General features: G+C 36.1%; 1 long non-coding RNA gene and 1 pseudogene across 2 annotated transcripts; both read left to right on the top strand.

Annotated features, from left to right (window-relative positions):
• Nucleotides 1-10,372: 10,372 nt before the first annotated feature.
• On the top strand, nucleotides 10,373-14,653 carry LOC109010254. 2 transcript variants are annotated; one of them, XR_004798456.1, is made up of 5 exons: nucleotides 10,373-10,500; nucleotides 13,111-13,182; nucleotides 13,623-13,691; nucleotides 13,796-13,925; nucleotides 14,071-14,653. It is a non-coding gene; the product is annotated as an uncharacterized LOC109010254 (long non-coding RNA). The 2 variants fall into 2 exon arrangements; XR_004798457.1 differs by lacking the exon at nucleotides 10,373-10,500 and adding an exon at nucleotides 11,901-12,133.
• A 2,224-nt stretch (nucleotides 14,654-16,877) lies between these two features.
• On the top strand, nucleotides 16,878-20,705 carry LOC109010268 (annotated as a pseudogene).
• The last annotated feature ends 3,948 nt before the right edge of the window (nucleotides 20,706-24,653 follow it).

Below are 24,653 nucleotides of genomic sequence, written 5' to 3'. Positions count from 1 at the left end.
TCCTTTGATTTTTTTTTATGATCAGTTTAGAATCATTCTAAACTACGATTGAATCCGACACGAGGACATATCTACAAATTTTTAAACCTCTTTTGTCTAATTTGTACTAGGGAAGGTATTATATATGAAAAGATACTTTCATAAAAATATCTTATAAAAATAAATTTATAAATTAACATAATTTTATATGATAAATTAGATATATTTTATAACCTAACATATTATATTAAATCATGATAATTGTCAAGTTTATTAATTTATTTAAAAAATATATATTTTATAGATAAAATATTAATTCTCTTATATATTGTCCTCTACCCTTTTTTAACAAATTAAATGAAATTAATCATGCAATCAGACTTCAGTGTACCAAATTACATTAAGCACTACGTCAATCATGACCTGGATGCAACATTTGTCAACATCCTCGATCGATGTGTCGTTATTCAGCATCTTCTTCGCATTATCTAAGAAATTAGAGCTTGCTCATATGATTATCATGTCGTCAGTTCATTTTTCTGTATGTGGTTGAAAAAACAAATACGTGGCACTGCCACGTCGTAGTTTGTGAGAATTTTGTTTGTAGAATTTTGTTGTGTACGTTTTTAGTAGTTTTCATAATGAGTTTCATAATTAATTGGCTACCGTTGCCATACATGCATGTGAATTGTGAGTCGCAATTATTTTGTCTACAAAAAGAAAATGTGATGCATGCATGGTTTTATATTTTCATCATCTTACCATCAATCGCCTTCATCATGTGCTTATAAATTGCTTCACAATATATATAAATTTCTAGCTATTTATACAACAAAAACAATATGAACTCGTAGAGAAGACTAATGATGTGATAAGATAGGTTTAGTTAAATTATAAAATTAATTTTATTATAACTTAAATAAATCAATAAATTAAATAAAATCATAAAAGGTTAGATTATCATCTCATGTTTAGACCTGAAACCATATGAAAGGGAGGGGAGGTACGTGTATATATATATAGGTCTCGATCATGTGGTTGGGGTGCATCGGATATCGATGTGGAGCTATTAGCCTCTGATTTACTTAATTAGCAAAATAATTCTAAATGAAAAGAATTTTAAAATCAAATAATTAGTATCTTCATAAATTGTAAAATTTAAATATTATAAGTTAAAATTTATTATTTAAATAATATGAATGATGCGTTTACTATCGACTTAAGCTTCGTTTAGATGATAGAAGCAACTTAGCTCAATTAAGTTCAAATTTGAACTGAGTCTGCCATTTAAACAAACTTTGAGCTAAGTTTTCATTCATTTCAACTCATTTTATATTGTAGATAGACGTGACACATCTGGCATGTGAAGTGTCTACTTTGGAAAAATATCAATTGAAATGAAAAAGTCCATTATTTTGTCAAAACTTGTCATAAATATAATTTTACTTGGGTGGTGGGCTTGTAAGAATGGATACTAACGTACTGTGAATGGTCAGTTTTAGTCACATGTAAGTTTAGAATTACCGTTGATTGTGCAGAAGACAACTGACACGTGAATAATATATTTATGGTGAGTCTCAATTATTTCATAATTTTTTATAAATATATTTTAATTTATCTTAATATTCAAACATACATAAACTAATCTTAAATAAATCATATAAAATTTGCTTAAGCATCTCAATTTAACAGCATTTATAAAGAATTGAAATCAGGGCAACATCTTAGCCTTAAAAATATAATAACTGAATTTTATATTATTTCCTCTGAAATTAATAAGCTGGCAGCCTGTCATCAAGCCCCATCAGTACTACATGAGTAGATTTCTGACACGTATTATTGTCACTAGTGCAACGTGGCACGAATATTATGGACAGTGTACGTACATATGTGACCTCACATGACTAAATATATATATAATATTGTATATACGTCAGAATTGCATGGTCGAAGTCTCTGACTCGTAGATACAAGGTTTTGAACAGACATGCAGGTTTCAAAACCAGACATGCAGGTTTCAAAACCGAGTAATGATACATCTGCAATATTTTGTATAATATATTATACAATAATGTGTTAAATAAGGAATATTTTTATAAAATTATTATTGTAAGGAAATCATTTTCCTTCAAAACCAGGTTTCAAAACCAGACATGCGGGTTTTGAACAGACATGCGAAGGATGTTTGGCTGCAGCTAGCACGTTAATGTCGCCCGGCACCGGGCCCAATACATAAAAACAAAAAAACAAAGAGAGTCGTATATTAAACCCTAATTTAATGGGGCACCGAAATCTGTCGATATCATTCGCAGTACACGCCAACACTTAACTGACAGCATTAACGTGAATAATAAAAATAGATAGAAATTATTATTAAAAATATTTATTTTATATTTATGATGTGATATTATTTAAATTATATATTTTTCTAAATTAGTGTTAAAAATAATCAATTAAAAATAGTCACATAATGAATATAAAGTATGCACTGTTATAATAATTTCTCTCAAACATTACTCTAATGTGAATGTTGTGAATGTCTTGATCCGGTCTGTTGATCCATGCCGTTTAAATTCTCTGCGTTTATACGTGTACGTACGTACTGTGCCCACCAAAGTAAAAAATATAATTCTTGTTAATTCAATGAATTAGAAAAATGATGTTCCTGATTTTAAATTTTATTATTTTGAGTCACACGATATATCAACTAATTAAATGGATAGTTACTTTAAATATAAGAACAATTTTGAGAAAAATGCTTTTATATATATATATATATATATGTGATCAGTTATATGTTATGAAAATGACTATTTTCTATCAAAATAAATTTATTCTTACTATAAATAGTTATTATCGTCATAAATAATTTATCATAAATACTTATTTTTCTTAATACCGTGCATATGGTCATGTATATGGATTATTGTAGTTATGGGTAGCTGGTCTGATGACATTACGAGAAAAATACAGTTTGTCTTGACTCACTTCTTCTTGAAATGACTAGTACATATGATATATGTTTTGTGTCTTATGTTTTTGTTGCAAGCCAACCTCATGCACCGACCTCGGTTTGTTAGGGTAGGTTTGGAATACAATACAAAATACAAAATTCTCATCTCATCTCATCATTATATATTTTTCAAATATTCATATAAAACATAATAAACAATTCAACTTTTTCAAATCCTAATACACATTTTTCAAATCCTAAAACAATAATAATATTAAAATATAATATTTTAAACTTCAAAACAAAACATAAAATTCTCATCTCACCTCCCAAACCTGTCCTTAGTGGACAAGATCAGCATTCAGCACCAATAATCCGATTTATTTTGCTTGATTTTCTACCTAATTTTTTTTTCATTGATATTATAATATCAATAAAAAAAATTTTAAAAAAAAAACTTGGGTAATCAGGTCACTCTAATCAAGACAGATATAGGAGCATTATCATAAGGTTATCTTCAAGTGACTCCAAGTATGTGTGTTTACATATATATATATATATATATATATATATATATGATCATTGATCCATGTCCTCTTTAATTAACAAAACTTCCTAGATAGATCAGACAATATATGCTAGCATCACAAGCATTAATTTCTTATCTGCTCTCCAGCATCTACCAATAGAAAGTAAAATGACATAATCAGTTTTCAAATATTATGGTACATTATCTTTGATTCTTTACCAAATAAGTTTATATTAGAGGACGTAAGATTTTCATAATCAATGGCTAAACAAAAAGAAAAACTTGGTCAATGTTTATCATAGAATTATATATTACTATTTTCTTAAATAATATTTACGTCTGTTAAATTACTACCTGATTCAAAAGTTCAAATTTATATATGAGAATAGATAGATTTAATTATTTATAATATATTCTTAACGTTCCTCCTCACGTGTAGACCAGAATGATCTTTCTAATCAATGAGTGGACTCAACACGTAAAATATTATTTAATTAAATGAGATAGAATATAGAGTTAGAGTTTAAATACATTATTTTTATTATGATGTTATGTGAAATTATCACTTATTTTAAAAACTAAATAAATTTAATTATTTATATTATATTTGTCTCGTGATTATATATGTTCAGCATTGAGATGAGAACTCAATTAATTTGTGCGTGGATTCATGTCCAGTTGTGGGAGATTGTTTCTGCACGCATGCTAATTTGTGCTTTAATTAGAATATTATAAGCTTAAAAAAATAATGGTTTAGAAAGTTGCCACATGTATCTTTCTTGTGGCTATAATTTTTTTTCCAAATATATAATCTATTAATTAATGCTGTTGAAGATAATTAACAATATATATTATTTAATTAAAGATAAATAGCTAGTAGCTTCCCTTGTCAAAATAGCATTGATTGTTATCTACTGCTCACTAACTTTGTTCCCCCGGCCTATATAAGGACCCTAACCCTTCTTCTTTTCACATTGATGCAATGCATTTTTATCAATACTAGTCTATTCATTTAGTAGTTTTATTTATTTATTTTAATAATTAATCATGTACGTCCAAACTCTCAGAAAACTAATTTACAAGAGCTGATTGAACATATGAAAATTAAAGGATAGAAAATTGATACACATATATGTGACGCTTCCAGCTTCCAGCCTTTCGTTTGGGATTGGACGGTGACTGAAACATCGGGATATGTAACACATGGCTACATATCTCTCATACATGACAGATAAAATACAATGCATCTAAATACACTAGCAGTATACAATAAAAATTACAGAGGAATAATAATGAAGTCAAGTAATCTAAGCAATGCGATAAACAATTACAAAACACATGGTACCATTACTTAACAGAATACCCAACATTTTTGTTTTCCCAAAACATATATCATATAAGATATAGTACCCCCAAAAGCATAGAGTAATAACTCCCAAAATACGGGATCTTCTCAAAATATTATTTCTCAAAAAGTTGAGACTTAAGTCATAAGTTTCACACAAAATATCTTAGGTTCACGTTCTCTTCATCACTTATGTCCCATCAGGAGTCAGACACCAAAAGATCCCATGGGATTGCTAAGGCTCGGGTGGTAACAGTCTTAAGTCTTTTGTTGTTACCTTTGCGTCAACTGAGGCCTTCGAGGCTCACTCAAGAAAAGTAGACAACTAGTTTATATTCCACCAAAATTTCAAATTCTTGGATGGTTGGTAGATCGTAGTATTGATTTTGGCCTCACTAATACTAGCTAGAATTTTCCTGAGAAGCGAGGCTGTGTGTTTTAATGCGTCTGCAGTATAGTCATAACGAGCCTATATAGCAAACTCGTCATTTATCATAGAACCGTCTAGGTTCATAGTTCTCGGGAATCTGGGGTTCTCGGGAAGCCGGGGTACTTGTCACAACTTCTACCATTTCAATTGGGGAATGGTAGTGGAAACTACCACAATAAGATTTCGAGAAATCTCAGCAAGTAAACACGCAGCATACAATAGTTAACACAAGCATACAAAATGTATATCATGAAATACGTGCATGGATATGTACTAGACATATGACTTGACCGGAACATGACTTATGCACTTAACCATTTCCAAAAGACTTGTAACAAAGACATTGATATTTTCAGAAAACATCTATGACTTTCCTTTTGTTTTTGTTGAGCTTGATCAGAACTTGTCTTATCATAACATATCAAAAGATTTTCATCAAGTAATATTTATCATATCACGAGATTTTTAACAAATAATCTATAACATATAAGCTCTTGTTCTTGTTCAGAGGGTGGATATATCACGGTTCCCCATTTGCTTCTTCCCAAGGTGACTCCTCATGTGTCATTGGTTCAAATTACAAACTAAGTGACAAGTGGTAAATGGAAATGTGCTTATGAGTGTAGTGGCCAAATTATTAAGGATAGATTAGTCTTTTCATGCAAATGTCTCTTCATCTATTCTTCTAGAAATTCTTTGCATGATTGACATTTGGGCAAAATTTGAAGATGTAGGTCAAATTTCGAAATCTTCTTGTATCCCTTCAGTTTCTCATGCAAATCTCCTAGAAAATCCAATTTTCTCTTCCCTAGGCACCCCTTTCCTAGAATATCTATCTTGAAACTCGAAATTGGGCCAAAACAATGGGTCCAGGCGTGTGGGAAAGGGTTGGCCGAAAATCCTTTAGTCTCCCTAGGTCATCTTGTATCTTGTTTCTTATAAAAAGTTTCTAGCATGCTTGACAAGTGGTAATTCCTCTAGGGTAGGCATGCAAGCCATCTCTTGGTTTCCCTGCACTTCTCTCTCTCCCCTTAGTCCACTATCAAGACTAGATTAATAGTGCAACACATGTATGACACATGATACTAGTGACTAGGGTTTGGATCATGGGCTTAGGGCCATTGGGCTTGGGTTTCTTTATAAGGCCGAATTTATACAAGGCATTCTAGGTTTACTCCTTACTTGGGCTCAAGTTGCTCAATCAAAGATTCTAAGACCTATTCTTTAACTAACAATACTAAGGCCCTTAAAATACTATAGCAACTAAGAATTAAATCTATGAACCATGCTTAGTCAAGCTCGGGTTATCACATATATACAACCTTTTTCATAATTTTCTACATAATTATATTTTAAATGAGGGATATTTTTATAAAATAATTAATAAAAATAACATTGTTTTATAGAAATACACTCAACTTAAAATATAGTTGTATGAAGAGATAAGAAAAAATGTTGTATGTGTATCATTACTCAAAGTATAAGACACATACTATTATATCAGTTGTAAAAATTAGGTTTTCCAGGTCCAATAGGAAAATTCATGGCAAAAACATCTAAATTAGAGGAATTTTCTCCAATCCAGTTTATTAAATTGTCACGCATCATCTTAGCATATGCGAGACAAATGTTTCTTAATATAATTAATTGTGTTAGCTAGATTAACGCATAGACGAGTTTTTAGATATATATGAAAAAAGAAAGAATTAACGATATTAGAGTAATTATCATGTATGCTTTCATCTCTAATATTTGAAAATATTCATCTCTCATGTGCTTAAAGGAATTAACATTGCAAGATAAGAGAGATTGACTTGGCAACAAATTTTGGAGAGTTTTTTTTTGTAAGTCTATAAAAGTAATTAATGTAATCTTTTTGCGTGTGTGTATACATATATATATATATATATATATATATATATTATATTCAAGCCCATTATTAAACATAAGAAAAAGCTAGTTTGCGCGCCCACCAAATGTGACCGCTCTACTTGACCGTTCGGGAAGAAAAATATTATTATTTTTTATTGAATGATTAAGAAAGTGATTTAAGTGTATTGGTGTATTTTTTTTATTTTTTAAAAATATTTAAAAATATTAAAAAAATATGAATAGAAAAATAAAAATAAAAAGTTGCAAAAAACAACTATCAGTCAAGTAGAGCAGGCTTGATAGAAACCCATGTTTAGTGGCCCATGGCCAAGGCCCTAGCCATGTGGGGACAAGGCTAGAGACCCCCAAAATAGCCTTAGGGGCATGCCATGGGGCCTGCCTTGACATGCCCAGGGTGCCCAAGGGGGCTGGTGACCAAACCAGCCCATTCAGCATGCAGCCCGCACGCCCAGCGCGCACAGCACGCATGGCGCGCGCGCGCCCCACGCGCGCACGCCTCGCCAGCGTGCAGCGCGCAACAGTCCCGCGCGCAACGCCCACACCTGCGCGCAAGCCCAGCGCGCACACGCCCGCGCGCGCGCCCCAGCACCCCAGCGCCCAACGCCCAGCGCCCAGGCAGTCTGCCTGGGCCATGCCAGCCTGCCCACGCCCAGACCAGCCCAGGGCCCTGCCAGCCACATCCCAGCAGCCAGTCTAACCCACCCATGGGCTCATGCATGCCATGGGTCAACTTGACCCATGCCAATATGTTATTTTTAATTAGTTATTTTTATTTAATTATTTACTTTACAATGGACCTATTGGGGGTTTCCAAGTTGTATTCTCTATAAATAGGACCCTTAGTCATTTCATTCCCATCTTTTGGCAAAACTCTTAGAGAGAGAACATTGTTTGAGAGATCAACTTTCGGTGCAAGTGCACTTGGGCAATTTGGGTGCAATTCGTGAATCCCAAATTGATTTATCATTTTATGAGTTTAATCATTCCTTGTGCAATACGTGAATCAAGGCTTGATTGTTTATTTGTTCTTTGTTTGATTCTTGTTTATCTAAGAGCAATAGTGTTCTATATATTGTTCTTGGAGGTTCATATTTGTTCTTGAAGTTCTTCCTTATTTTTACTCTTTCAATCCATTTGATTGTCATTTTCGGCCAACTAAGGTGTTATTCAACTTTCCATAAGTTGAAGTAACTCTTGTGTTGCCCTAGCCGAAAACTAGTTTGGTAAGACAAATCCCATTCGGCTATCCATTGCCATATTGGGAGTTGCCTAATCCATCCACCACACTTTTCATTTCTAGCTCAAACCATTAGGAAACTTTCCTAATTTCATCCCCATCCATTTCGGCTATTCAATCCCTTCAACCTTAATTTTCGACCAATAAAGGTGTTAGTCAACTTTCCATAAGTTGATTTAATCCCTTTGGTTGCCTTAGCCAAATATCAATCTTTGGTAAGTCAAATCTCATTCGGCCATCTCTTGCCTTATTGGGACTTGCCTAGCCACCATACTACATTCATTTTTCATCCAAAACAATTAGGAAACTTTCCTAATTCCACCCTCTTCCATTTCGGCAACCCTAGCTATCACTTTCCATATCCTACTTTGGTAACCCTAGCCGCCCCATCCTTTTCCCATTTTGGCAAACCCTAGCCACCACAACCACTTACCATATTGAGCTAACCCTAGCCGCCCATCCTCATTCCATATTTGGCACACCCTAGCCGCCACACTCTCTTACCATTTGGACCAACTCTAGCCGCCCATAATATCTTCCATTTACATCCCAAACAATTAGGAAACCTTCCTAATTTCGGCACTATCCTATTTGGGACAAACCCTAGCCGCCACACTCATTCCCATATTGGACAAACCCTAGCCGCCACATTCATTTACCATTTTTAGCAAACCCTAGCTGCCCACCTCATCATCCATTTCGGGAAACCCTAAACCCACACCATTGTCGTGCACCCTTACCACCTTCCTAACCATACACTTCCATCATCCATTCCCAACACCCCACTCCCTTACTAGCCGAAATACACAACCCCATATTGGCACATTGGTCACATTGACCAACTTTGGACGTGGACCAAGCAAGAGAAGAACATAGACTCGGTCATTCCAAGGCTACAATTGGATTAGCAAGGCAAGTGTTTAGGGACTAGACCGGGGTCCCTAACAAGGCTACTCTAGGCCGCAGGGTAGCCCGACTCTTAAACTTATGTCGAAATCAACAAAGTAAAACGTACCAGAGGTCCAGATTCAATATTTTCAACAAAAAAAAAAAAAAAAACCCTTTTCAAATTTCAGGATACAAGTATATATCTCAATCAATACTAATTTTCAAGAAATTCATTTCTGAAAAATTTCAAACAATAACATCGGTTTCAAAGTTAGGAGCAATTTGAAAATTAACACATACGAGTTGATGATCTATGATTTAATTAAGTGAACAAAACTCCAAATTCTCACACGAAAGCGACTCAAAATTCCAATAATATCAGGGACGTTGTTTTACTTGATTTCTATGAGAGATAATATAAAAGAGAGAAAGGAAGAGAGAACAAAAAAAATTGGCTCGCGTTATTATTATTATTATTATTTTTTGGTTATGTATAGAAAAGTAAATGGAAAATAAACTAAAGAAATTAATGCTTTATTTTTTTTCTGTAGCAATTAATATTTGCACTTGATACCAACTTCCTCTTCAAATCTTCCCAACAATATTATTCTATAGAAGTTTTTAATAAGAAAAACTATATTATCAAGTTGGTGTGTAAAACACACGTAGTAAAATGTTTATATGACATAGTTTGATTTGAAAGATAAATTTTAAATATTGAATTTTATAAATCAAATCTTATTATTTAAGTGATATGAACGGTATGCTCTACACACTAACTTGAAAATAAAATAGAATAAGCTTAGAAGATATCATATGATATCCTCATCTACTTACCAAATCACAAGAAATGAGAGATTTTTTATTTTCCCTAAAATTTTCTCCCGTTTTCTTGACTCTAGGTGGTAAAGCAAACATGGTATTTAGTTTTCAGCTTAAATGGTGATTTGAGAGTGGGCCATACACAACCTATCCATTTAAGCCCAAGCCCATATCCCCTCAAGAGTGGGCTATCACAAAGAGTCTTGGAGGGCCTGATGTTCACACGTATTCTGGCCCCTGAGCGCACGATAGACAAAACGTCACAGTTACCGCATCGGGAAAACAGTGAACGAATACAAGAGGCCGGGAAAAGCAGTAGTCATGGAGAGCAAAGTGGATTCCGAATCCGAACTCCTACATCTATAAGAAACAGAGCTCATGAAGTGGCGCAGGATATGAAGAATGTCACTTCTACTTCAACCTTGTAAGTCTCTTTGTTCCCCCAGCAGCAGCTTACCTGTGAACAAATCAACTGTTTTATGCAACAATGTCCAAAACAAAGCATTTCCAAGCAACCCCAAATCCCCAGCTTTAAAACCCTTCAATATTCACTCAACTTCCACTGTTGGGGTCTCTTCAAAATCTAGTATTGGAAAGAATTTCCCGATTTGGGGAGGTAACCATGCTACCTTTTGCTCAAGGAATGAGGTTTTCTTATTGTTTTTCGAGTACCCAATTGCCCCCAAAAGCCCCGCAGTGAAAATATTAAAGGGAAATGAAGAGCTTGAATTGCAAGAGTTGATGAGCGGGAGCACTGGCATTCAATGCCAGTCAAGTTTAAATTTTGACTAAATTTTCTCAAAATCAGCTGCACTGAAGCCAAATCACCCCAACTCAAATTATGAGATAAGTAAATGTAAAACTAAGCCAAACTTAGCGAGTTACTGTTCATCAACCAAAGAATTTTTTATTCCCAATTTTCTCTCCCGCGTCTCCTTCATCCTTATTTCTCTTCGTTTTCGCATCCTTTCTCTGGGCGAATCTCTTCGTTTCTGTCGAGCAACGTTGATGTCGTCTCCGTCTTTATCTTCCCTTGGTCTCTCTCTCTCTCTCTCTCTCCCCGTCTTTCGCCGTCTTCCCCCTTCGAGCTTGAGCAGGATGTTATGGGTAAAATACACTTTACCCAGTACGTGAGAAACAATTCTTTCTCTGGGCGAATCTCTTCGTTTCTGTCGAGCAACGTTGATGTCGTCTCCGTCTTTCTCTTCCCTTGGTCTCTCTCTCTCTCTCTCTCTCTCTCTCTCTCCCCGTCTTTCGCCGTCTTCCCCCTTCGAGCTTGAGCAGGATGTTATGGGTAAAATACACTTTACCCAGTACGTGAGAAACAATTGCAGAGGAACAAAACAATCACAGAACAAGAACACTGAATTGAAGAAAACCCAAGAATCCCTTTCTTGATTCTTGGAAGAGGCTTTCAAAGAACCTCAACCTCGAGACGAATTCTTAGATGAAAGTCATTCGATATTTTGAAAAAAATTGAATAAATATGAGATTTAAATAAAAAATAATAATTTTTTAATAATAAATCTTATTTTTTATTAAAATAACTTACTTATAGACTTCATGTTATGCACGACTGCACGTAACATTACGTAGTAAAACCATTTCCAATGCACTCAACCTTTTATGCTAGTCGAGTAACAAAACGCCCCGTTTTACAGCATTATACAAAACTCACCGTATTGACCACTTTCAGTTAAAACCGTTATTTCCCTTCATTAATCAAAACACAAAGTTTCACTAACTCATCAAACGCCCCGTTTAACTTCCCATCCTCACAACAGACTTCATTTTGTTATTAACTAACTTCAGCCCCTAACACAGGACAGAACAAGGGTGCTGCCAATTCGTTGATTTGAGGTCTATTGATAAATTTGGATTCTGGGCTTTCTTCTTAGAATAGTTTTCGAAGTATGAATACAAGTACAGGGGGGGTTTCGAAGTATGGATTCTGGTCATATTATATATACTTTGTTTGATTGTGGGTGTTGAAGAGCTTTACATTCTAGCTTTTGGTTGAGAATTATATTTGGCTCGAGGCAGAGTGGTTTATAGAGGTAGGAGAATTCAGCTTAAGCTTCAATTTCAAATAGTTACTGGTTTCAATTTTTCTGCTTTACAGAATTTTTCAGCTTAAGCTTCAATTCCAAATAGTTACTGGTTTCAATTTTTCTGCTTTAGAGATTTTTTCTGCTTAAGCATCAATTCCAAATAGTTACTGGTTTCAATGAAAAACTTTGGAACAAGTGTAGGAGTGGTGCTATATTAATACAAGCATGTTGGATGGGTGTCGAAAATGTGGAGTTTGAATCTGTGAGATATTGACAGGATATATGTGATGGCTTTGTGTGAGCCACTGACTTATCTTGTGGATGATGTTGCTTTATAGTTTGATATTTCAGTTGCGTTAGAAAGGGCCAAGCAGGAAAGCACTTAAGATTGAGCATTTTATATCCTACCCTGTTAAGATCACTGTAAAACAACAAAGGAGAAAAGAAGCAAGAGAAACAGTTGTCATTTGGGAGGGTGAGACTATCATATAGGTTCCAAACCAGATAACACACTTTAATTTGCAGTAAGAATAAAATATAGGCAGAAACGCTTGCTAATTCCACATGTAATCACATTCTCTCATGGAAAACTCAGCTCTTTTACTAGTATGTTATGTTTCAGATGACTGTCATGAGCTTTGGGAGTATGCTGGATTGGCTTGATTGCTTGCAGTTGATGACCTTCATCATTTTTCTTCCTGCTTATTTCTTTTCCCTATGATTGCTTCTCTTGTTTGCTTGCTACAGCCAATTTCTTTTTTGATAAGTAAAATACAAATATGTATTACAAAGCACAAAGGGGAGCACCTGACTAGGTAGGTGAAAATCAGTGGATGTCAACTGATTTTAGCAGGGAGGATAATCAGTTGGATTCTACTTCAATATCCTTCCCAAATGTTATGTTTTTTTATCTAGTGCATTCCTAAATTGCTTGTTTATTGACATACTCATTAGTAATTTATTTTTTAAAATTTAATTTTCAGTGCTGATGGGCACAAAGCGCAGATGGTCTTGTATTAGTGATGAGAATGTGGAAAGTCTCTCAGTTCCACCAGGTTTTGTGTCTCTTACATCCTTCGTACTGAAGAGAGTAGAAAAAAGTGAAGAAATAAATAATTCCATGTCCTTCATGAGTGCATCTAAACAAGAGCCAATCAAGATGGACACCATGTCAGGCATGATTGATATTGTGGATTTGAAGACATCTCTTGAACGAAGACCATGGATACTTTCTTAAAAATGAATTCAATTTTATATGTTCACAATATTATTTAGGTACAAACCAAGAGGAAGTTGAATGCAGATGGTTTGGTTTTGCTGTGACAGAGTGATTGCATCAATATGTTTTATAGGGTGGCTTTGAGTATATCTTACCTCTGGATGATTTGTGTTAAGAATACGGAATTGAAGGATCAAAAATGGAATCTGTTTTTTTTTTTTTTTTCCTTTTTTGGTTGAAAATGCTAGTTATAGTGGTACTTTGTTTCTTTTGCAGGATCTCCCTAAAACTTGCCTTCCAAAAGGAGTTATTCGAGGATGGCCAGATTGTAATAACTGTCTAAAGGTTGATTCTCATTAGTTACAAATATTATTCTGTTTGTATTATATGATTCGTAGGTACTAGTTTTCAACTTTCCAATGCACTTGAAAATTTTGATGCATTACCAGGTCATGTTCTCTTGTTTCCTTGATGCTCATTATTGGTTGTAGTATTTTGAACTGGTAACAGCAAGGTGGCGTCCTGAAGAGGCAGGCAGGAGTATCATTGAGGAGGCTCCTGTTTTCCATCCCACAGGAGGTATTTCCTATCTAACTTCTATAAAGCATTTTGTCAGTTCTGTCTTCATTTTTGTGCTCTCAGTTTCTCTGTTTTTCTTAAATGTGAAGTGTTTCTTTTCATGTATAAATTTTAATTCAGGATGACCTTGAACCTCTTGCTGCAGGAATTTGAATACAGTGTTGAGTATATTCCGAGCATACGCCCTAAAGCAGAAGCATATGGAATTTGTCGTATTGTTCTTCCTCCGTCATGGCAACCTCCCTGCCTAATAAAGGAAAAGAACATATGGGAAGATTCTACGTTTGTCACTCATATTCAGTGGATAGATGGGCTTCAAAATCAGTATTCACAGAGTAAAGTTGCTAGGTTTCATGAAAATATGAAGGGTGAGTTTGAGGATAAGTTCAAAGAATGGCTATAGTGATGAAGATACCACAAACCCCTATGATGTTGAAAGCTTTGAGCCTGATCATGGTCCAGAATTTACTCTTGAAACTTTAAGGATTGATTGCTGTTGGGATTTTTTTTGCACTGTATTGGTGTTGCTTCTATTCATGGTGGCCACAAGATAACAGTCCAGCTGGTATTTTCACTGTATTGAGTTTTGTGGCTGGTTGTTAATTTGTGTTTGTGGGCATTGGAAGTTAATTGTAGCATGTCTTCGAGAGTAGAAAAAATACAGTTTTATGTGGGCGATGGATTTTTCTTGATTTGGTGTTTGTGCATTTTTGTGGAAGTCAAGTAGTTGCTGGTTTTCTTTATCCTTGAATTTACTATGCACATAATTTCTTATTTCCAGTTTTTGGCTTATTACCCTCTATAGGTGTGCTTAATTTGTCAATTTCAAAGTTATTTTCCAAAAAGCTAAGCTGATTTTGTCTAATTATAGTTTTGTTCCTATTAATTTGACTAATGTATTTGGAAAATTGTTTTATAAAAATGATAGTTGAGAAACAATAATTTTAAGTAAAAATTAAATTCTTAATTAATAGATGGAGTGTATTTGCAAAATATATAAATAAAAAAAATTATTATTAAAATATATAATATTGTATTATTACTTTGACTTTGAGATGACTAGTCTAATGTGGATTAGGTTGAGAATTTTGAAGATGGGTTCCCTAAATGCCTATGACACTCATATTTCATAGGGATATAAACAGTATTTTGATAGCAAAGAGTAATGTTAGAGAAAAGTCACTATAGCAGTGCACACTTTGTACTCACTTTGTGGTTGCTTCTAGTTGATTGTTCTCAACACTCACTTGGGGAGATGTGTGATCTAGATGATGCCACATCATGTGTGTAAAATAGATGCTCTCAATAATGACTTCTATCTATATTTATTCGATAGCAAAATAGCTCAGTTTGATCAGCATTCATGATAGATTTTGCAACATTAATGAAAGAGGTATCTCATGGGGTTGAACATTTGGAATAATATAGTCAAAACCTAAAAGAAAACCCTTATCGTTACTTGTGCCCTAAAGTATAAAAAAAATCAAACCCTCTCTCTATATCTCATGTGATTATGAACATTTTTCCTCTTTCTTTTGCTCCACTCCAAAAACAAAACCCACCACCTCCTCCTCGGTAACCAAATCACCCAACTCTCTGAACTTCACCACACCACAGTAATCATGCAGTAAAAAGCATAAAATTATGTATGTTACACCAGCTTTGGCTTTAAGCACTAAGCAGATGCTCCAATTAAAACTCTCTGTACATGCACGCCACCCTTCTACCTTATCCCTTTATAATAATAAACGCTGAGACCACCATTGATCCGCATAGTTTATATGCCAGAGAAGACATTTTAAATTGGTTTGCTTATTCCAAGTCTCCAACCCTTAAAAAACCTTTCACAATCTCCTAAGCTGCCTCATTCCTGTATTATCATCAAAGTCTTTCTCTTCCCTAGGCACTTGGGCAGGCAGGCAGGCAGGCACTCTCACTGTACCTCCTCCATGGACATGGATGATGGAGCTAGCTCTGAATCTTTTGGTACTGTCAAACCTGTTTTCCAGGAAATCTGACTCACATTGGTTGAAAGTACCCTTTAAGCTTTCATTAGATTATCATTTGTCGTATCTTTTTCAGGAATAAATATAAGGCTGATACTGAGTTATCTGACTTACAAATAGTAATTACATATAATAACTACCTTAAAATAATTCAACCATTCTCTCAAATTTGTCTTGGTGTTTATTTTTTCTGATAGTTTCTCTAGAGATCTGGTGGGGTTAAAACATGTTGACGTGTCAGCAATGCTGGAAAATCTTATCCTGTTTAGAGAAGCCCTGGCCGTTGGATTATAATTCAAGCACTCTCACTATCCCTACTTGAGAGAGATGAGCAGGAAGAAAGTAAGAAGAGCACCTCCTCCGCAAACTGCTAGCACCATCCCCACAAAATTCGGCGCAGAAAGCACAAACCAGTGGGGCCCGTCTTCAAAGTCTCATCGACATAAAATAACAAAGACACGAGTCCCTGCAACTCAAAACTCAGGATGCTACTCAGAAGTCTTTCTGTACAAAGAAAAACAAAGCCACTTAACCACCACTGTCGCCGCCGACACCAGCACCACCAGTGAAATCATTCAGGCAGTGTCATGCATTGTTGGAGTTCCATGATCTAAAATAGCTTGGACTTAAGCAAGTCACCACCACTAGGAAAGGTGGCATTTGCCAGTAAGAAAGATAGCACCCTTCTGCCATTAAAGTTTTTGACTATATTCAACACTCTGTTCCACCATAGAGATACATGACAATGACCCCATGTTTTCTGTTCACATACATGGATTCAACGTCCTGGTGCGAAGTATAAGCATCCCCAACACTACCAGTAACCTCCTTCACATGCATATTATCTCTTAGATTGGGTGTTTAGCAGAATCACGACCATCACCGCCGCTGGAAACACTACTTCACCAACTCCATTTCTTAACCTTCGTATATCACCAATCACGTAGCCATTTCCCATGGCCCGAATGAAAAATATCACCCATTTTGTTACATTTTCCTCATTCTTCTTCTACCTAACCATGATAAAAATGTTGCTGGTTACTTCCCTTTCATCTGATGGACAGGCCCTTCTCTCCCTTCTCTCTGTTGCCGACCCTTCCGCCAAAGCATCCTCCTCTATTCTTTCCTCGTGGAACCCAGCAAGCCCAACTCCGTGTACATGGCAAGGCATCACATGCTCTCCACAAAACAGGGTTATCTCTCTATCTCTCCCAGACACATTCCTCAATCTCTCCTCTCTGCCCCCACAGCTCTTCTCCCTCTCATCTCTACAGCTTCTCAACCTCTCTTCCATCAATGTCTCTGGCATCATACCCCCCTCCTTTGGCAAACTTACTTATCTTCGCCTCATTGATCTCTCCTCCAATTCCCTAACAGGTCCCATTCCTCCAGAACTCGGCACTCTCTCTTCCCTCCAATTCCTTTTCTTGAACAGCAACAAATTGTCTGGTAGGATACCTCAACAACTAGCTAACCTTACCGCACTGGAAGTTCTCTGTCTACAAGACAATCTCCTTAACGGGTCAATACCATCACAGCTAGGCTCTTTGGTTTCCCTCCAACAGTTTCGAATTGGGGGTAATCCATATCTAACCGGAGTAATTCCTCCTCAATTAGGACTACTCATTAATCTCACTACATTTGGAGCTGCGGCAACTGGTCTTTCCGGTGTGATACCACCCACATTCGGAAACTTGATCAATCTGCAAACGTTGGCACTTTATGAAACTGATGTATTTGGTTCTATACCACATGACCTTGGGCTGTGTTTGGAGCTAAGGAACTTGTATTTGCACATGAACAAGCTCACTGGTCCAATCCCTCCACAACTGAGTAAGTTGCAAAAGCTCACTAGCTTGCTTCTTTGGGGCAATGCACTATCTGGACCAATTCCAGCTGAGCTTTCTAATTGTTCTTCGCTTGTGGTGCTTGATGTCTCTGCCAATGATATTTATGGAGAAATCCCGGGTGACTTGGGGAAGCTAGTGGTTCTTGAACAGCTTCATCTATCAGACAATGAGCTAACGGGGAAAATACCGTTGCAGTTGAGCAATTGCACATGCCTCACTGCTATTCAGCTCGATAAGAATCAGTTATCAGGGACGATTCCATGGCAGGTTGGTAACTTGAAATTCTTGCAGAGTTTTTTCTTGTGGGGCAATTCGGTGACTAGCACCATACCGTCTACATTTAGGAACTGCACAGAACTATATGCGCTTGACCTTTCGAGGAACAAACTTACAGGGTCTATCCCAGAAGAGATTTTTGGTTTGAAGAAGCTAAGCAAGCTACTGTTTCTGGGGAACTCGTTATCAGGAGGGTTGCCTCGAGGTGTTGCCAATTGTCAGTCTTTAGTGAGATTGAGGCTTGGGGAGAATTAGCTTTCAGGTCAGATTCCTAAGGAGATAGGCCAACTGCAAAATCTTGTCTTTCTTGACCTGTACATGAACCATTTCTCTGGTGGCCTTCCATGTGAGATTGCCAACATCACGGTTCTTGAGCTATTGGACATGCACAATAACTACATTACTGGGGAAATCCCATCCCAGCTTGGCGAGCTTGTGAATTTAGAGTTGCTTGATCTCAGCAGAAACAGCTTCACAGGCGGAATTCCTTGGAGCTTTGGAAACTTCAGTTACCTGAACAAGCTCATTATCAACAATAATCTACTGACAGGTTCAATTCCAACATCTGTTAGGAACTTGCAGAAACTGACTTTACTTGATTTGAGCTACAACAGCCTCTCTGATGCAATTCCACCTGAAATTGGTTACGTAAAAAGTTTGACAATCAGTTTGGACTTGAGCTTCAATGGTTTCACAGGGGAAATTCCTGAGACAATGGCCAGTTTGACACAGTTACAATCACTCGATCTTTCTCATAATATGCTTTATGGGAAAATAAAAGTTTTGAGTTCCTTAACTAGTTTAACATCCCTTAACATTTCCTACAATAATTTCTCAGGTCCCATACCTGTGACACCATTCTTTAGAACCCTATCTCTCAATTCATACCTTCACAACCTGAATCTTTGTGAGTCCATCGATGGATCTACATGTTCTACAAGTCTCATTCGAAGAAATGGATTAAAATCTTCCAAAACTGTTGCTTTGATTTTGGTTATTCTTGCTTCAGTAACCATTCTAGTTCTTGCATCATGGATTCTACTAATGCGCAATCCCAAGTATATGGTGGAAAAATCTTCCGGAACTTCCATATCTTCACCAGGGGCTGAAGATTTCTCCTACCCATGGACTTTCATCCCATTTCAAAAGCTCAACTTCAGCATTGACAACATCCTTGGTTGGTTGAAAGATGAAAATGTTATTGGAAAAGGCTGTTCTGGGATTGTCTACAAGGCGGAAATACCCATTGGTGAGCGGATTGCAGTGAAAAAGCTATGGAAAACTAAAAGAGATGAAGAACCAGTGGACTCTTTCGCAGCAGAGATTCAAATTCTTGGGCACATTCGGCATAGGAACATTGTGAAGCTGCTAGGTTACTGTTCTAATAAGAGTGTCAAGCTGCTTCTCTACAACTACATTTCAAATGGTAACCTACAACAGCTGTTACAGGGGAATAGAAACTTGGATTGGGAAACTAGGTACAAGATTGCAGTTGGTTCAGCTCAGGGTCTTGCGTATCTTCATCATGATTGTGTGCCAGCAATTCTTCACAGAGATGTTAAGTGCAATAACATACTTCTAGATTCCAAGTTTGAAGCTTATCTGGCAGATTTTGGTCTTGCAAAATTGATGAACTCTCCAAACTATAATCATGCAATGTCAAGAGTAGCCGGGTCTTATGGTTATATAGCCCCAGGCAAGTATTCTGGATATTCAATCTTCTCTTATTTACATCTGCAGTGCTTGCCTTACATATAATCTATAAAACATTGTCCTTCAGTAGGATTTTATGTTTAACCACTAATCAGCTGAGATGTGTATACAATCATGCACATGTATGAAGATATTATCGGAATTTATATCAATCTTCTGCAACTTTGATTCATCCGTTTTCTTCGACAATCCTTTTTTTAGATCTTAGAGGTCATTGTTTCCCATTCCCATGGCATGGGATATCTTAAGTAGCCCAAAAAACTCATTTTTGTACAGAATTAAGCTATTTGTACGTTGTTTGAAAAGAAATAAGGATATCCATAGACCCTTCCCAGCAGTATTAGATATTTATGTGCCATTAAATGAAATTGTAATTTCATTTCTAATAAGGTTTCGGTCCCATTGCAGAATATGGATACACCATGAACATAACAGAGAAGAGCGATGTCTACAGCTATGGTGTGGTGCTGCTGGAAATTTTAAGTGGGCGCAGTGCAGTTGAACCCCACGTGGGTGATGGGCTCCATATTGTTGAGTGGGTGAAAAAAAAGATGAGAAGCTTTGAGCCTGCCGTATCAATGCTAGATGCAAAGCTCCAAGGCTTAGCTGATCAAATCGTGCAAGAGATGCTTCAAACACTTGGAATTGCTATGTTTTGTGTGAACTCTTCACCAGCAGAGCGGCCAACCATGAAGGAAGTGGTGACCCTATTAATGGAGGTGAAGAGCCCACCCGAAGAATGGGGAAAGACTTCTCAACCTCTAATAAAGCAGTCCTCAAATCAAAGTTAATTTTTTTAGTATCTTTTTCTCTCTCTCTTCCTTTTGAGGGTATAAACAATTGGTTTTCTTTTGCATCTCAAGAAAAGAAGAAATGAGTGATGTTATTATGGATAATGAGGAAGAAGCCTAGGTCAGTGGCACTATCAAGTTTGGATGGTGGTCTTGGGCTTGTACAGCTCTGGAAAAAAATGTGGTTCATTTCACACATCTTGTTCTTTTAAAATCTCCATCGCCATGGTCTGTAATGTTCAATCCGATACTTTCCAGATATAGAAATAAAAAGAATTACTTTCAAAATGAGACTTTTGAAAACATGTTTTTCTTTTCAAGATTTAGACAAAATCTTAGCTCTACCTTGAATTGACCATCAATTTTACCATACAATGTATAATACTAGACAACTTCCTCACATTAATATTTCATGTAGGCCCTGTGCTGCAGGATATAAATGCAGATACAGAAACAGGCCATGCCTCCCTTCCCCTCCCCCACATGCATGCTTTGCCCTCTTGTGCAAATGGTAGATAGATTTGTCTCCCACATCTTAGTTCTCTCACCTGGACCATGCTATCCCAGTTTCTCAGAAGCATTGGTCAATAAGAAGATAAAAAAGGATTTTATAAGCGTTTCACCGGTTTGAATACATATTCCAATAAGAACTAATCAGTGCCACATTGAGAAGATGCTAGCACATTAATACTTCACCAATAGATCTATGAACAATTCAATGCTTCACTTTTGGTGTGATTCTCTCTTCTTTTTTCAGAAGAAAAAAAAAAATCTTTGAGAGCATGGCACAAGAAGATAAAGCAAAAGCCAGAAAACATTCATCTTATTTTGGAGCCTCCCCAGTAAGGAATGAGGGGACCCAAAGAGTAGTTTCAAAAAGGAGAACGCCTAGACAGCCCCACTTTCACTAGAAAGGAACCTTGTCCTGTCCATTGCAAAGTGGTCTCCTTCTCTATAGCATGAGTCATGGGTCTCTCTTTTCGCTTTCTGGTCTATTGCTTGTCCAAATTTGTCTGGTTTTTCTTTTTAGCATTTTGGAGAGAGAAAACTCTTGTTCCTTTATTTTTCTACTCGAACTGGTCTTGGTGCCATCATTTACGCGAAGAAACTTTTTATTACATCATAAATCGGTTTTAAATACGGATTTTCTGAAAAGTGGGATGTAGCATTAGCTGGGGGAACTTGAAATAAGATACCAAAATTGAAGAAAGAGAAACAAAATCATTTTCCAAATTTAGCACTGAATTAAACTCATGTTCTTAGTTATTGGTCAAAATGCCAAAAAAGAAGGTCATTCGTTAAAAATTTATTGCAAGCTCCAAGTTCTTGACTAAACCTGTCGATTAAGCCATACCATCTTACTTTCCAATGTTCTCATCGGCTTCCTTTCCCAAGAAAACTCTTACCCAACAGTGGAAATAGATTCTTGCTAATTATGTTAAGAGAATAAATACTCTTACCCAACAGTGGATGCAATACTTCAGGCCAAGAAATCACCATATCAGCCGGATACAGTTTAAAGATGAAGGAAAAAGATGGCACTATAACAACCACATGTATCTGTGGTTCAGGGTTTGAATCTGTTTGTGTTTGCGATAGGCTCTGTTGATTAGCTTTTAACTCTGAGGACCTGTAAGGCTGATATTTTGCAATTTCTTGTCCATTGCATTTGCTTGACGTGTTAAGGATGATATTTAGCCGTTATACATCAATTGCATATGGTTGTTGGTAAAATATGATTGAGTCAAGTAGTCTGAATTAGGCTACAAAGCAAGAAACCATGAAGATTTAAGAACTTGGATACAAAGCAAGAAACAATGAGCAGGATTTTTTTTGGACGTCCAAATGTTTCCTTGCAAGAATCAAAGGCCCCGTTTGGATTCGAAACTCACCTCAACTCATTTCAACTCATTTCATCTCATCATTACAACTTTCTCAAATTCTCACATAAAATGTAATAAACAATTCAACTTTTTTCAAATCTCAAAACAATAATATTAAAAATAATATTCTAACAATATTTTATTCAATTCATCTAAAATTATCTCATCTCACTATCCAAACGGGGTGTGCATTTATCTCGTGATTCAGCGTTATTACATGAATGATGTTGTTTATGTGAGATAGATGCATACCACTAGTCTATGAAGAATGTGTCCCCGAACTTTAAAAGTTTTACTGGTTGATCTTCATGATTAGTAATGAAGATCCTAGAAACTCTACTGCTTTTCCATTACAATTTAGATGGTCGTTCTGTGCTTAAAACTCAGTCTCTGCAGCCCCAAAATCATCAGAAATTCCTATTACACATAGTTCAAGGGTTTAGAGCCCTGATAACAACAGAACAAGAGAAACTCGAATAGAAGGCATAAAGATTAGAACAATAAAAAAATCAAAGGAAAAAAAAAAGGAGAAGTGAAGAGATAAAAACTGAACTCAGAACCTATCTCTTATCAGTTGCCTAGAACCTTTATCTCTAAGCTCCTCAACTTGTCCAAAAAAGACATGGCATTCCATTTCCCATTGTTCCCCTCATGGTATTCTATCCCTCTTTAGATGTTTCTGATGTTCCTATGATATGTCTTTTTTCCTTTCATTTTCTTCCTTATTCTCCTTCTGCATAATTACACAACAATCCTTCTTTACACCTTAAGGATGCCTGAAATCTACAGGGCATATTTTGATAAATCTGTATGGCTCCAAATAAAGTAACGTGGGTGAAACATGGAGTTTTCCTCATCCAAAGAACCGTAAGAATACCCTATGTGAATGAAGCATTAAAGAAGTTCCTACTTGAGCACTCTTTAATCAGCCATTCAGTAGCATTTACCACATAAAACAATTTTTTTAAGCTACTCTTTCTGGAGATTCTGACTGCCGACCATAGATAACCACAACCTCAAAAGGAATAAAATGCATATACGCAACAAAATAAAACAAAACAAAAAAAATCAAATTTCCCTATTTACTATTATCACCATTTGCAAATGCTCCTTAAGTTTTATGCTGCTTCAAATAGTTTGTTTCAAAGTGATCAGTAGCAGAAAGAAATTGTTCCCTGGCTCTAATGAAGTATAGTTCATACTAGGTGCTCCAAAATTGGTACGGAGTAAGTGAAGCAGAAGAAATGGCTCAAGGAAAGTGAGAATCATGTTGAGTATTTGGCCATAGTAAGATTCGTTCAAAAAAAGGACAAAAAATAGGTGAATCAAAATATTTTACTTCAATGGTTTTAAGTGAGAGATTTCAGTCATGGGTCTCCTTGGAAGTTTTCCGGATCTTGGGGCTATCAGACTAGGAAATTTTTTTCTTGAATTATCCGATGTGTTCTTGCGGAAAACTCCTTGCCGAGGGCCTATGCACCCCTGAGATTAGTCGGAACGCTGTTCTTAGACACCCAGTGCCAAATAAACAAAAAAAGTTTTCCAGAAAACTTAATTATTAGATTTCTTTTCGTAAAAGTGATACTGACATAGGAAAAATAAGGAATATCTATTCACATGTGCTAGTTGTAGGGTTAGGCTTACGGTTAGGAGAGTGTGTAAGTCATGAAGGGTTTAGATTTTGAGTTAAAGAATTAGTCAAAAGGTAGGATTTAAGGGGCAAAGTGTGGCTTTCTAAAAGCAAACAAGTAGCTGGTAATTAACATTCTAGAGACATTGTAAGGTTGTTAGCATCATCTTCTTTTCCATTGTAAGGTTGATAGCATCATATGGAACATGATATTTGGCCTTTGCTAGGATAGTTTGAATGATGCAGATGCTTCTCAGGTCGTGGAACTCCTAACATGTTGGAAAGGGCAATTTGGCAACCATCAGTACACATGTTTGTGGACAATGATCTCATCATGCTTACTGTAGTGTCTATGGAGAGAAGAAACAAACGCAGCTTTGATGATTGTGAAAAATTGGTGTTGGAGCTCAAGTCTTTCGTTATTAACACCCTATATTGGATAATGGCCCAAGATGGTGTTGCTTTTTCTATTGCTACTTCTTTTCAAGAACTTTTAGCTCTTTCCTTTTGCTTGTTAGCTGGATCTCTTGTATATTTCCGGTGCACTGATGAAACACCAATAAAATCCTTATGGTACCG

The sequence above is a fragment of the Juglans regia genome, chromosome 15, assembly GCF_001411555.2.
Source record: "Juglans regia cultivar Chandler chromosome 15, Walnut 2.0, whole genome shotgun sequence".
NCBI lineage: Eukaryota > Viridiplantae > Streptophyta > Magnoliopsida > Fagales > Juglandaceae > Juglans > Juglans regia.
The sequence above is the reverse complement of the archived record's forward strand: the minus strand, read 5'-3'. Positions and strand labels throughout refer to the sequence as shown.